The sequence below is a fragment of the Rhinoderma darwinii genome, chromosome 10 (genome assembly GCF_050947455.1).
Source record: "Rhinoderma darwinii isolate aRhiDar2 chromosome 10, aRhiDar2.hap1, whole genome shotgun sequence".
Taxonomy (NCBI): domain Eukaryota; kingdom Metazoa; phylum Chordata; class Amphibia; order Anura; family Rhinodermatidae; genus Rhinoderma; species Rhinoderma darwinii.
Window position 1 is genome coordinate 54,335,285 of NC_134696.1, and position 15,097 is coordinate 54,350,381.

Genomic DNA, 15,097 nt, shown 5'->3' on the forward strand with positions numbered 1-15,097 from the left:
TAATATATCAATGTGTAGAAGGTGCAAATTTAGTCCCTTTTGACTGCCTCTCTGTCTTCCTATGTTTCAATTGTCCTTCTTAGTTGACAAATGACATTCAAAGGATTTTAAATCCTTTGCATTTCTAATGTCACCTCCCTCTGTAATGATCAAATCCTCTTCTGTTATTCCTTTCCTTTCTTGTTCTAGCAACCTGGTCTTCAAATGGTTTTAGGTAGAAGGCTAATATCCTTTAATTCCTGGTAGGCCCCACCTCCAATCTAGGTGCCCTACATGCAAGCAGAGCAGATCAAAGACTTACTTTAAACATAGCTATTAACTCAGGAGGACTTTAAGGAGATGATGCCCTGATAAACTATTCGTGTCCTAGAATCACTTCTAGACAGTCAGTATAAATCCAATTGGCTTATTATACTGAGATTCCCTGATGGTGATCCAAAATATTTCCTCTAAACACAGAATTATTCTCTAAATAGTACTACAAAATTTCTGAGGAGTAAGTAAAGCAATAACATGAACAAAGTTAGCACGGGTACATTGTTGAGCATTCATATCAGTATCAATAATAGGCAAAGGAATCTTAAATGAAGACTTTAAGAGGACCTGTCATGGTTTGTTTTATTTAAAACCACATACCTCCCCTGACAACCTCAGTGATGTGGAAAACCCGCTCTGATTGGACAGCGTTACAGTGATGCAGGATGTAAGGATGGTGGGAGGTAAAGTGTAAAGTACGACTCTCCTACCACAGGGTGGGGTCACAGCGGGCCCTATGTTCAGCCGTGTGTCCAGAGGTTTGATGTTGTATCTTGGTGCTAGATACTCCCACCCAGGGCAGGCCTTAGGATAGATGGCGCCCCGTGCGAAATGATCTTTCAACGCCCCACCCACCTCATTAAAAAAAAATGGCCCATAAAAAAATTATAATGCCCCTTTAGTGCCCCCATACAGTATAATAATAATATTTAATAATATAATATATTACAACCCCTTAAAGGACACAGTATTTTGTCCTCTAATTGTGGCAACAGTATTATGCCACCTGTAGTACCCATACACAGTATGATATCCGCTTAGTGGCCCCCACACTGTATAGTGCCCCCTGTAGACAGTGCCATACAGCCTCCCTGTAAAAAGTGCCATAATCCCCCACTTCCTCCTTGTAGATCGTGCCATACAGCCCCCCCCCCACGTCACCCTTGTAGACAGTGGCCCCAAACAAAAACAAAAATTGTACTCACCTAGGCCCCGTTCCCATGACTAAGTGAGCTACTCCACGACGGGATCCTGTAGCCTAGTTCAGAGTTTCCCAACCTTTTCAGACTCGAGGCAGCACTGTAAATATAAAATTTCCTCAGGGCACCCCTACCAAAAATTGTTTCGAGAAAGACAGAAATTGCTAAAAACAAGCACTACACTCGTAGGGTAGGTTCATACACATTTTTTGAAAGGCAAAAAAAATCTGCCTCAAAATTCCTTCAGGAATTGACAGCGTTGTTTGACCTTTTCTTATGTTTTTTCTTAAACTGTTGAAGCTAATGCAAAAAAACTCCAAATGGGCGTCGCATGTATTTTCCCCCTGTAGGTAGCGCTACACAGTCCCTGGTAGGTAGCGCCACACAGCCCCCTTGTAGGTAGCGCCACACAGCCCCCTGTAGAGAGCACCACACAGCCCCCTGGTAGGGAGCGCCACACGGCCCCCTGGTAGGGAGCGCCACACGGCCCCCTGGTAGGGAGCACCACACGGCCCCCTGGTAGGGAGCGCCACAAGGCCCCCTGGTAGGGAGCGCCACACGGCCCCCTGGTAGCGAGCACCACATGGCCCCCTGGTTGGTAGTGCCACACAGCCCACTTGTAGGTAGTTCCACACAGCCCACAGACACCTTGTAGATAGCAAACCCCCCCCTTCCTGTAGGGAGCGCCACTGTTGCTCCCTGAAGGAGCGGAATCCCCGTGAGGCCGGGGATTCCGCTCCTGGGGCGCTCCTTGATGTCTCTGTCCATATATGGACAATGACGTCATTGGCTTCTCCTGGAGTGGAATCCCCGGTCACAGCGTCTGCAACGCTGTGGACGGGGATTCTGCTTCAGGAGTTTCCCTTGATGTCACTGTCCATATATGGACAGAGACATCAAGGAGCGCTCCAGGAGCGGAATCCTCGCCCACACGGGGATTCCGCTCCTTCAGGGAGCTACAGTGATGCTTGTAGATGGCAGAGCAGGGAGATACCTCCCTGCTCTGCTATAGTGCCGTCGCTACCACTGTAGCAGCTGCGGCAGCTGCTAGCGGCACCTCCACCCTCATGCCCGGTGTTGCTGCTAGCAGCCACTATAGCTGCTACAGCGGTAGCGACGGCCACTAAGTGAAGAAGCGCCCAGGCGGAAAGGCAGCTGCTGAGTTGCTGGGCCCGGGCACTTCTGAAACAAGCAGGGGAAGGGAGCCAGCACAGCGCCACCTTCCACCTGTTGGAGTGATGCGTCCTGTGCGAAGGCACAGGTCGCACACCCCTAAGGCCAGCCAAGCTCCCACCGTCTATGAAGAAGGAGGCAGCCGGGTCAGTGTAACAAGTGTGGTCTGTAATGGTGCCCGATTCGAAAGGAGTAAGGATCGTCGGCTTGACAGTGAGTCTGGTTCACACAATCTATTTTAAGAGATAATGGAGGCGTTTTACGCCTCGAATTACGTCTGAAAAAACGGCTCCAATACGTCGGCAAACATCTGCCCATTACTTTCAATGGGCTTTACGATGTACTGTGCCGACGACCTGTCATTTTACGCGTCGCTGTCAAAAGACGGAGCGTAAAATTACAGCCTCATCAAAAGAAGTGCAGGACACTTCTTGGGACGTAATTGGAGCCGTGTTTCATTGACTCCAATGAAGAACAGCTCCAAATTACGTCCGTAAATGACGCCCCGCAAAACGCGAGTATATGCAATTACGTCTGAAATTCAGGAGCTGTTTTCTCCTTAAAACAGCTCCGTAATTTCAGACGGAATTGCAGTTATCGTGTGCACATACCCTAAGACAGCAGGCCCTTACAAGTGGTGTTGGAAGGCTGTAGGATAAGCTAAAGTCAGTTTGGGCCATTGTTAGATTACGGATAGCTCACCGTTTAGTCAGGATAGGTTGGTCCCACGGGAGCTCATCTCAAATGCTTTTAACCATGTTGGCTGCTGGCCACTGGCCACGCCCCCAACAAATGAAGTTTATACACATACACCAAGATAAGTCTCATTTCTTGAATGATCATGGCCATTTGCAAATAATATTGATCTAACTGCATCATACTTGATATACAGGACATTGCTTTTTATAGCATACTTACAGCGACATGTTATATTAAGGAACCTAATTAAGCTCATAACAATTTCTAAATTTGAGCTTCAGGACGATCCCTCCCCATATCAAATATGTGAAAAGTATATGCCCCCTTATTATGCTTTAGTTTAAAGCCAAACATTCTCCATAATAACTGTTGCTCTTTTCTTGGAGCAATTTAGTCTGCTGGTGATTCCTGTAGAGATTTAGCATTGTTTCATGTCTTCTCCATTTGAAGAAGACTTGGCTATCACTGTGGTTAGTTCTTGTTGCTAAGATGTAAGCTGGCAATACAGGTTAAAAGCAAACAATGCTTGGCCTATCATTCGTATGTCAAATCTCGACATATATTAAAACTGTAAACTTTGCGTGTCTGTACATCTCTACATATAACAAAACTGTAAACTTTGCGTATCTGTACATCTCTACATATAATAAAACTGTAAACTTTGCGTGTCTGTACATCTAATAAAACTGTAAACTTTGCGTGTCTGTACATCTGTAGATATAATAAAACTGTAAACTTTGCGTGTCTGTACATTTCTACATATAATAAAACTGTAAATGTTGTGTCTGTACATCTCTACATATAATAAAACTGTAAACGTTGTGTCTGTACATCTCTGCATATAATAAAACTGTAAACTTTGCGTGTCTGTACATTTCTACATATAATAAAACTGTAAACTTTGCGTGTCTGTACATCTCTACATATAATAAAACTGTAAACTTTGCGTGTCTGTACATCTCATAAAACTGTAAACTTTGCGTGTCTGTACATCTGTAGATATAATAAAACTGTAAACTGTGCGTGTCTGTACATCTGTAGATATAATAAAACTGTAAACTTTGCGTGTCTGTACATTTCTACATATAATAAAACTGTAAACGTTGTGTCTGTACATCTCTACATATAATAAAACTGTAAACTTTGCGTGTCTGTACATCTGTAGATATAATAAAACTGTAAACTTTGCGTGTCTGTTCATTTCTACATATAATAAAACTGTAAACGTTGTGTCTGTACATCTCTACATATAATAAAACTGTAAACTTTGCGTGTCTGTACATCTCTACATATAATAAAACTGTAAACTTTGCGTGTCTGTACATCTCTACATATAATAAAACTGTAAACTTTGCGTGTCTGTACATCTCTACATATAATAAAACTGTAAACTTTGCGTGTCTGTACATCTCTACATATAATAAAACTGTAAACTTTGCGTGTCTGTACATCTCTACATATAATAAAACTGTAAACTTTGCGTGTCTGTACATCTCATTAAACTGTAAACTTTGCGTGTCTGTACATCTGTAGATATAATATAGCTGTAAACTTTGCGTGTCTGTACATTTCTACATATAATAAAACTGTAAACGTTGTGTCTGTACATCTCTACATATAATAAAACTGTAAGCGTTGTGTCTGTACATCTCTACATATAATAAAACTGTAAACTTTGCGTGTCTGTACATCTCTACATATAATAAAACTGTAAACTTTGCGTGTCTGTACATCTCTACATATACTAAAACTGTAAACTTTGCGTGTCTGTGCATCTCATAAAACTGTAAACTTTGCGTGTCTGTACATCTGTAGATATAATAAAACTGTAAACTTTGCGTTCCTGTACATCTCTACATATAATAAAACTGTAAACGTGTCTGTACATCTCTACATATAATAAAACTGTAAACTTTGCGTGTCTGTACATCTCTACATAAAATAAAACTGTAAACTTTGCGTGTCTGTACATCTGTAGATATAATAAAACTGTAATCTTTGCGTGTCTGTACATCTCTACATATAATAAAACTGTAAACGTTGTGTCTGTACATCTCTACATATAATAAAACTGTAAACTTTGCGTGTCTGTACATCTCATAAAACTGTAAACTTTGCGTGTCTGTACATCTGTAGATATAATAAAACTGTAAACTTTGCGTGTCTGTACATTTCTACATATAATAAAACTGTAAACGTTGTGTCTGTACATCTCTGCATATAATAAAACTGTAAACTTTGCGTGTCTGTACATCTCTACATATAATAAAAGTGTACATTTTGCGTGACTGTACATTGAAAATATTTGCGGGATGAAGGATAAGTTGTAGAATGCATTAAGATCATTTTTGGAATTTGTGTCTGTTTGTTTGTGCATGCATCATGTAAAAACTACTGACCCAATTCGGATGGAGTTTTTAGAAAACATGGGGGTCAACTTGAAGTAACATATAGTTTTTATTTCATCGCAATCGGTTCACTCAATTAGAAGATATACGAATTTAATGTTTTCAAAAATTCATTTACATTGCATCAGTACAGCAACAACAAACACATGGAAACCATGGCAACCAATCACATATAACTACCAATCAGGTTTCTGCTTTCATTGTGCAAGCTGCCTCACAAGAATCTAAACTGCAATCTGATTGGTTGCTATGGACAACAGTTCCAACATTTGTCTGTATTGAATATTACACATAGAAGAGAGATAAAGCAACCAATCCACTTGCTGCTTTCATGCACCTAGCTGCCTCAAAAAACTGTAATCTCATTGGTTAGCTCAAAGGGCTCGGACAGCGGCCTCTCGGTCTCAAGAGAGTAAATGCATTCCACAAAAAGTTCAAATATTTTTCAATATAGCAGAAATGCAAAAATAATGAGACTAATTAGGTCTCAAGAATCTGAAGAAGATCACGAGGCGACACTCTGCAGCTCAAGAACGTGTGGCCAGAACTCGCGCATCAGAAACTTCTACCCAGCGTGAGTCTCGGCTAAGTACACAGCGTGCTCGCATGGCGGCCTCTCGGTCTCTGGAGAGTAACGAGGAACGCGACTATCTGCTGACCGAGAGTGCCATGCATCGTCACGCAAGTCTGAAACTTTCACCGACAGAGAATCTCGCTTGAGTTGTCAGAGAGCTCGCACAGTGGCCTCTTAGGAGCTTGAAAGTAGTGAAGAACTTGAAGCGCAATTAACCGCCGATCGCAAACGTCACAACTATGCCAGAGCTCTCGAAAGCGAAGAGAAATATCAACGACGATTGGAATCAGCTAGAGAGAATTATGAACGCACGCGCCAAGATAATGAAAGCTATTTATTGACTGAAAGGGAAAGAGTAGATGAAATACGGCAGGCAGAAAAAGAAAAAGAAAGTCAATCACGCTTAGAGGCTGATCGAATTCGACACTCTCTTAATAGAATGTCTATTTAATCAGATGATTCAGATGAGTCTCAGGAGTATGGTGTGATAAACAATGTTGTTCCTTGGGTCAATAAGAAAACAGCAGGTTTTACGTATTCCACTAGGATTGACTGTGCTGAATTCACTTCCGTAGGTGGTATGGTCGTAATTTTCAATTTTTGCGGTGCTCTCAAATGGAGAAAAGAACCAAATGGAATCTGTTGTTCAAGTGGTAAAGTTCACATTGAAAAATTTAAAGAACCTCCAGAGCTTATAAAACAACTTTTAAATGGTGACCATCCACAATCAAAACACTTCTTAGACAGTATCCGTTTATCTAACAGCACATTCCAAATGACAACTTTTGGGGCAAAACTAATTACAGAAGGACCATTCATGCCAACTTTCAAGGTGCAAGGCCAAGTTTACCATCTCATCGGATCTTTGCTACCACAAGATGAGCCAACATTTCTTCAGATTTATTTAGTATCAGATTACAATGAACAGGACAATATCAGAAATCAGAACTTTCCACAACTAAATAGTAACCTTATATCTCCACTTCATGCTGCATCAGGTAAATCCATACGTGCTTAGTTTCAAAGCTGCATTACAGTCTAATCCGCAGGGGCAAGGTAATGGTTTCAAAATGATCATCAGCGCAGATAGACGTCCTGTTGCTGAAAACCGTGCCAGGTATAACGCCCCCGTCACAGATGAAGTTGCAGTGGTTTTAGTTGATCAGGAGTACGATAGGCATGACATTGTGTTGCGCAATGACGACGATCGCTTGCAACGCATTTTCGAAACACACAGAGCTTACGACGCCCTGCAATATCCTTTCATTTATTGCCATGGCGAAGATGGGTACAATTTTGGACTCTACCAAGTTAATCCTACTACTAGGGTAACAAATTTTCATAAAAATATATCAGCCCAGCAATTTTATTCATACCTGCTGCAGATAAGGCATAATCGTTTTATCTATTTGCACCAATTTCGAGGATTGTTAAGCCAATCTATTGTGGACATGTATGCGAAAATAGAGACAGAGCGTTTAGTGTACATACGCACTAACCAAACACGTTTACGCGCTGAAGATTACGTGCATCTGCGAGACGCCATGCAAAAAGATAATAAAGTGGAAAACTTAGGGCGATTAGTTATCTTCCCATCCAGTTTTAGCGGTGGTCCGCGTTACATGCATGAACGTACACAAGATGTTTTCTGCTATGTCGGAAAATACGTCCGGCCTGACCTTTTCATAACGTTCACAACTAATTCAAAGTGGTACGAAATTTCCCAAGAACTTCTCGCAGGACAAGCGTCTTATGATAGGCATGATATTATAGCCAGAGTTGTCCACTTAAAACTAAAGTTGATGATCGACCTGATCACAAAAGAAATAGTTTTTGTATCATGTACAGCGTTGAGTGGCAAAAGCGTGGCTTGCCACACGCCCACATTCTCCTGTGGCTGCAAGAAAAAATTAGTCACGATGCTGTTGACATGGTCATAAGTGCTGAATTTCCTGACTGGAACGAGGATCCGATATTGCATAACATTGTAAAGACGCACATGGTTCATAGGCTATGCAGCGCTTTAAATAGAAACTCTCCTTGCATGCAGGAGGGTCATTGCTCTAAAATATACCCTAGAGCGCTATTAGAGCAAACGATGTCAGGTGGAAACTGGGTACCCGTTTCATCGTCGAATATCACCCCTACAAGGCGGTTTCACAGCTACAGTCAGGTTACATGGCCAAGAAATTGTTTTGGACAATCGATAAATTGTACCCTACTCACCGGTGTTATCAAGAACATTTAAAGCTCACATCAACGTCGAAATATGTAACAACGTCGGAGCCATCAAATATATATGTAAATACGTCAACAAGGGTAGTGACCAGGCCACATTTGCATTGAGAAATAATAATGAATACGACGAAGTCTCGAGGTTCCAATTTGGCCGATATATATGTGGTGTTGCGGATTTTGAGCTTCCACATTCACGGGAGACATCCGCTAGTGATGCATCTTGATGTCCACCTTGAAGGCCGGCAACGGGTGTACTTCAACCCTGAAAATGTGGCAGAGCGGTTAGAAAACCCAAGACAAACTCTTTTTCTGGCATACTTTCAACTTTGTGAATGTAACGTCCATGGCCGCGGACCGTCGTGTTTACTCACCCCCCCCCCCGACGGCCGCAGCCAAGTATCTGCGAGCGCTGGCTCGCATCTCCTTCCCAGGAGACGCCAGCACTCACTTCCGCTCCGGTCCACTGTGTCCCGTAGTGTGTGCGCGCATGCTCATGCCCGGTCTTAAAAGGCCAGCGCGCGCACAAATCAATCATCATCATTATCAACTGCCATGATTCCCTGGACTATAACAAGGGCCCTGCCCTTCTGATCCTTGCCTGAGCGTTGTTAGTGTATCCCATTTCAGTCTTGCAAATGGTCCCTTAGTGTTATCCCGTTCCTGTTGTTACCTGTGCCCTGTTTCCTGTATCCTGTATCCCGTGCTGTGTTCTTGTTCCTGAACCTGTAGTGTTGGAGTTGTGTTCTTACTGCATCTGCTGTCGTCTGCCACATCCAGTGTCATCTGCCTCGTCCAGTGTCATCTTCCACGTCCAGTATGATCTGCCACGTCTGGCGCAAACTGCGGCACCCACCTCCATCTGTGTCAGGGCCGCGGCTACTCTCTGGATTATTCAGGTGCCCTGGTGCAGGAATTTGTATTGCTGGGGTGCTCTGTTGTGTGGCCAGCTGACTGCCCGCTACGGCGGTGCGGCCTAGTGGGTCCACATACCCACAGATCGTGAAATAGATAATTTCGCAAAAACACTGTTATATAACGAAGTTCCGTCATAATATAGTTATAATAAGCAGCAAGGTGTTTTCAACCGTAGAAGACATGGAACAGCTGTGAATGGCGAGCCCAGCATTTTAAAAGAACACATCATTGAAAGAGTCTACACCGCATTACAAATTATTATGCAAATGTTATTTTTCGCTGATTTTCCTAAATAGTCGATGCAAATGACAGTCAGTATAATCTTCAAGCCATCAACCGTTGGAGTATAATGCAAATTTTATTGAACAAATCTCCTAATGATAACAGATTTTTTTTTAGAAGTAAAAAACTCAAAATGCACTGTTTCAAATTATTATGCACAACAGAGATCAAAACATTTTAAAGGTTGTAAAGAGAACTAAAATGGTAATTTGTTGAATTTGCAGCATCAGGAGGTCATATTTACAGAAATCAAAAGCTCTTTCAATCAAAAAAAACTTAGCAGGCCAAGTTACATGTTAACATAGGACCCCTTCTTTGATATCACTTTCACAATTCTTGCATCCATTGAATTTGTGAGTATTTGGACAGATTCTGCTTGAATATCTTTGCAGGATGTCAGAATAGCCTCCAAGAGCTTCTGTTTTTATGTGAACTGCCTCCCACCCTCATAGATATTTTGCTTGAGGAGGCTCCAAAGGTTCTCAATAGGGTTGAGGTCAGGGGAACATGGGGGCCACACCATGAGTTTCTCTCCTTTTATGCCCATAGCAGCCAATGACACAGAGGTATTCTTTGCAGCATGAGATGGTGCATTGTCATGCATGAAGATAATTTTGCTACGGAAGGCACGGTTCTTCTTTTTGTACCACGGAAGAAAGTGGTCAGTCATAAACTCTACGTACTTTGCAGAGGTAATTTTCACACCGTCAGGGACCCTAAAGGGGCCTACCAGCTCTCTCCCCATGATTCCAGCCCAAAACATGACTCCGCCACCTCCTTGCTGACGTCGCAGCCTTGTTGGGACATGGTGGCCATTCACCAACCATCCATTACTCCATCCATCTGGACCATCCAGGGTTGCACGGCACTCATCAATAAACAACACGGTTTGAAAATTAGTCTTCATGTATTTCTGAGCCCACTGCAACCGTTTCTGCTTGTGGGCATTGTTTAGGGGTGGCCAAATAATAGCTTTATGCACACTTGCAAACCTCTGGAGGATCCTACACCTTGAGGTTCGCGGGACTCCAGAGACACCAGCGGCTTCAAATACCTGTTTGCTGCTTTGCAATGTCATTTTAGAAGCCGCTCTCCTAATCCTATTAATTTGTCTGGCAGAAACCTTCCTCATTATGCCTTTACCTGAATGAACCCGACTGTGCTCTGAATCAGCCACAAATCTTTTCACAGTACGATGATCACGCTTAAGTTTTCTTGAAATATCCAATGTTTTCATATCTTGTCCAAGGTATTGCACTATTTCATCCTTTTTCTTTCCCATATTGCTTGAAACCTGTGGCCTGCTTAATAATGTGGAACGTCCTTCTTAAGTAGTTTTCCTTTGATTGGGCACACCTGGCAAACGAATTATCACATGTGTCTGATGTTGCATGATGGACCACAAACGAGATATCTGTGTGGGGATATCTCGTTTGTGGTCCATCATGCAATCCACGGGTTTGTGCAGTTCTCTTAGCCCATTAAATAGGGCCATTTTTTGGTCTATCTGTGCATAGGTGGGCACAATTTTGTGCTTTCTGGCCAGGTGTATAATACATCTAGAACCTTTTTTCGGTCTTTTGCTTTACAATTTGCCTTATGATACATCCTTTTGGATAGAGATCTCTGGACTATACCACATCACATGATGTTTATATTGTGTTAGCATGTAACTGGGACTATTTACGCTGTTTCTCCACACTCTCCTTTTTAATTGTGTGTACTACTGTTTTTATCTTGTGATGGCCAATATGCTGTTATGTGCAATATAATAAAGTTTACTTTTATTGTCATGATACATAATTTGTGCTATGTGTCGCTTATTTTCTGGATATACTAGCTGTCTTCACAGTCTTCTATAGGTATTGAGTTCTGTTTTGCGATCTGTGTGGACGCATTATTTTCTTGGCGAATGCCAATGGTCTATAATTGTATAGGTATTCATTATAATTGTACCTGTGTCTATAGGACACAGGTACAATTAGAAGCAATGAATGGCCGGGTACGTTCCGTGCCCGGCCATTCAGCTCTTTTGTATGAGTGAAGCGGTATTGCGCTTCCGTCGCTGAAAGGCGCTGACTGACAGGGAAAGTCATACTGCCCAGCCAATCAGCGCCTTTCATAGACGCTTCGTTCAACCCCCAGGAGAACTGCGCAGAAGAGAGCAGATCTCCATTGCTGCTGGCCGGCGTGGGAGCGGGATTAAGGTGAGTTTGAATAGTTTGTTATTCTATTGTAATAAAAAAGTGTGTGGCTTTATCTACAGGGGGGGCTTTATCTACATGGGGGGGCTTTATCTACAGGGGGGGCTTTATCTATGGGTGGGCTTTATCCACAGGGGGACTTTATCTACAGGGGGGGCTCTATCTACAGGGGGGCTATATACTGGGGTGGGCTATTTATAGAGCACCATATACAGGGGTGGGCTATATCTACAGGGGGCTATATACAGGGGTGGGCTATCTATGGAGCACTATATACAGGGGTGGACTATATCTACAGGGGGGCTATATACAGGGGTGGGCTATCTATGGGGCACTATATACAGGGGTGGGCTATATATACGGGGGGGCTATATACAGGGGTGGGCTATCTATGGAGCACTATATACAGGGGTGGGCTATATCTACAGGGGGGCTATATACAGGGGTGGGCTATCTATGGAGCACTATATACAGGGGTGGACTATATCTACAGGGGGGTTATATACAGGGGTGGGCTATCTGTGGAGCACCATATAGGGGTGGGCTATATCTACAGGAGGGCTATATACAGGGGTGGGCTATCTGTGGAGCACTATATACAGGGGTGGACTATATGTGGAGCACTATATACAGGGGTGGACTATATGTGGAGCACTATATACAGGGGTGGGCTATTTCTACAGCGGGGCTATATACAGGGGTGGGCTGTCTGTGGAGCACTATAGGGGGAGCTATTTGTGGCACACTATATACAGGGGTGGGCTATATGGGGGCACTATCTATGGGGGGCACTATCTACAGGGGTCTCTATGGCAGGCACTATCAACAAGGAGCACAGTGTGTGTGCGTACACGGTGTATGGTGCTATTATAATTAAAGGTGCAGTGTATGGTGCTATTATATTTAGGGGCGTAGTGTGTGGTATAATGAGAACTTTATCTTTATTTATAGGTGTAAAAATGTTGGAAAAGTGAGAAGCTGAAGACATCTGAGCGGCAAACTGCAGAAATGGGTTGTGACCAGGAGAAGTCATCATAGAGGTCTGGATCGGATGGAGGAAAATAACTAGAATCTGAGACGTCACCAGTGAGTCACCTAATGTAAATGTTCATTCTGCCTCTAATCAGCACTGTAGTCACTGTATAATCTGCAGCGAGATGCTTATGATATGATTTATTTTTTGTGAAACAGCATCTCCCAGCATATCCTTATCATTGTTTAGGCCATGCTGGGAGCTGTACTTTTACGCCATACATACCTATACGGCAGGGGTTGCACTAAATTGAGCTGTATTTGTGCTGGTGTTGTATTTATGCACTGAGCTTTGTTCTGGCTCTGTATATATGTACTGGGCTTGGTTCTGGTGTTGTATATAGAACTATATTGCTTGTAAAATGTGCAAATGTTTTTATGCTCGAGTTAAATAAAAAGAAATGTGGAAAAGAAATGACACGTCATTGATTGGTAGAGAGAACAAACACGGTGAGGGGGAAGGAGATGTCGGGAAAGGGGTTGGGGGCGCCAAACTGAATCTTTGCCCCGGGTGCTGGAGAACCTAGCTACACCTCTGGTTTGGGAGAAATCCTGTTTTTAGATGCACTCGGTGGGACGGGAAAATCATTTCTCACCAAAGTCATCTTGGCCAAAATACGCAATCAAAGCAAAATTGCTCTTGCTGTCGCTTCATCGGGCATAGCAGCCACATTGTTGCCCTGAGGCAAAACCGCCCATACAATGTTCAAGATCCCGATTGACTTGAATCTTACGTAAAGCCCAGTGTTAAAATGGTACTAGAAACAGCGAAAAAGCAAGTGTTCTACACGATTGCTGCTTAGTAATATGGGACGAGTGTACTATGGGAAACTGTAAAGTGGTAGAAGCGGTAGATAGAACCTTGCAAGATATCAGACAAAATGACCAGCCCATGAGTGGTATGACAATGCTTTTCTGTGGCGATTTTAGCCAGACTTTGCCAGTCATACCACGAGGAACGAGGGCAGATGAAATTAGAGCTTGCCCAAAGAGCTCAAGTCTGTGGCGCAACGTTATACCGATGCATTTAACAATAAATATGTGGGCGCGAACAGGAGGCAACCCAAATGCACAAGAGTTTTCAGATTTATTACTAAACATTGGTGACGGCACGTATCCGCAAGAAGAAGGGAAAGTTATGTTGCCCGATAATTTTTTTTGTACTGTTCCTTCACTGCAAGACCTTATTTCTTCTTTGTATGGTGACGCAACCTAAATAACAAATCATGAAAATTCTTGGCTATGACAAAGAGCTATTTTGACCCCTCGCAACGACCAGGCAGCAGCAATAAGCACTGGAATATTGACGTGTGTTCATGGGGAAAGGACAGAATATATCTCTATCAACAGAGTCATTAAACAAGAGGACGCTACTAACTATCCGGTGGAATTCTTAAATTCCCTAAGCACACCCGGTCTTCAGTAACACAAAATTAATTTAAAAGTCGGTGTCCACAAAATTCTCCTTAGAAATTTAAGCCCTCCAAAACTATGTAACGGCACCCGATTAAAAGTCACAAATCTACAACAAAACTTGATAGAAGCTGAGATTTTAACCCCTTAAGGACACAGCCTGTTTTGGCCTTCAGGACACAGCCAATTTTTTCAAATCTGACATGTTTCACTTTATGTGGTAATAACTTTGGAATGCTTTTACCTATCTAAGCGATTCTGAGATTGTTTTCTCATGGCACTTTGGACTTTATGTTACTGGCAAAATTTGCTCTATACATTAAGTATTTAATTGTGAAAAACACAAAAATGTAGCGAAAAATTGCAAGAATTAGCATTTTTCTAAATTTATATGTATCTGCTTGTAAGACAGATAGTAATACCACACAAAATTGTTGTTAATTAACATCACCCATATGTCTACTTTAAATTGGCATTGTTTTTTGAACATCCTTTTATTTTTCTATGACATCACAGGGCTTAGAACTTTACCAGCAATTTCTCACATTTACAAGAAAATTTCAAAAGGCTATTTTTACAGGGACCAGTTCAGTTGTGAAGTGGATTTTAGGGCCTTATATATTAGAAACCCTCGATAAGTCACCGCATTTTAAAAACGTAACCCCTCAAAGTATTCAAAACAGCATTTAGAAAGTTTCTTAACCCTTTAGATGTTTCACAGGAATTAAGGCAAAGCAGATGTGAAGTTTTCAAATTTCTTTTTTTTTTTGCAGAAATAAATTTTTATCTATTTTTTTGTAACACAGAAAGTTTTAACAGAGAAACGCAACTCAATATCTATTGCCCAGATTCTGCAGTTTTTATAAATACCCCACATGTGGCCCTAGTTCACTTATTGACTGAAGCACAGGCTTCAGAAACAAA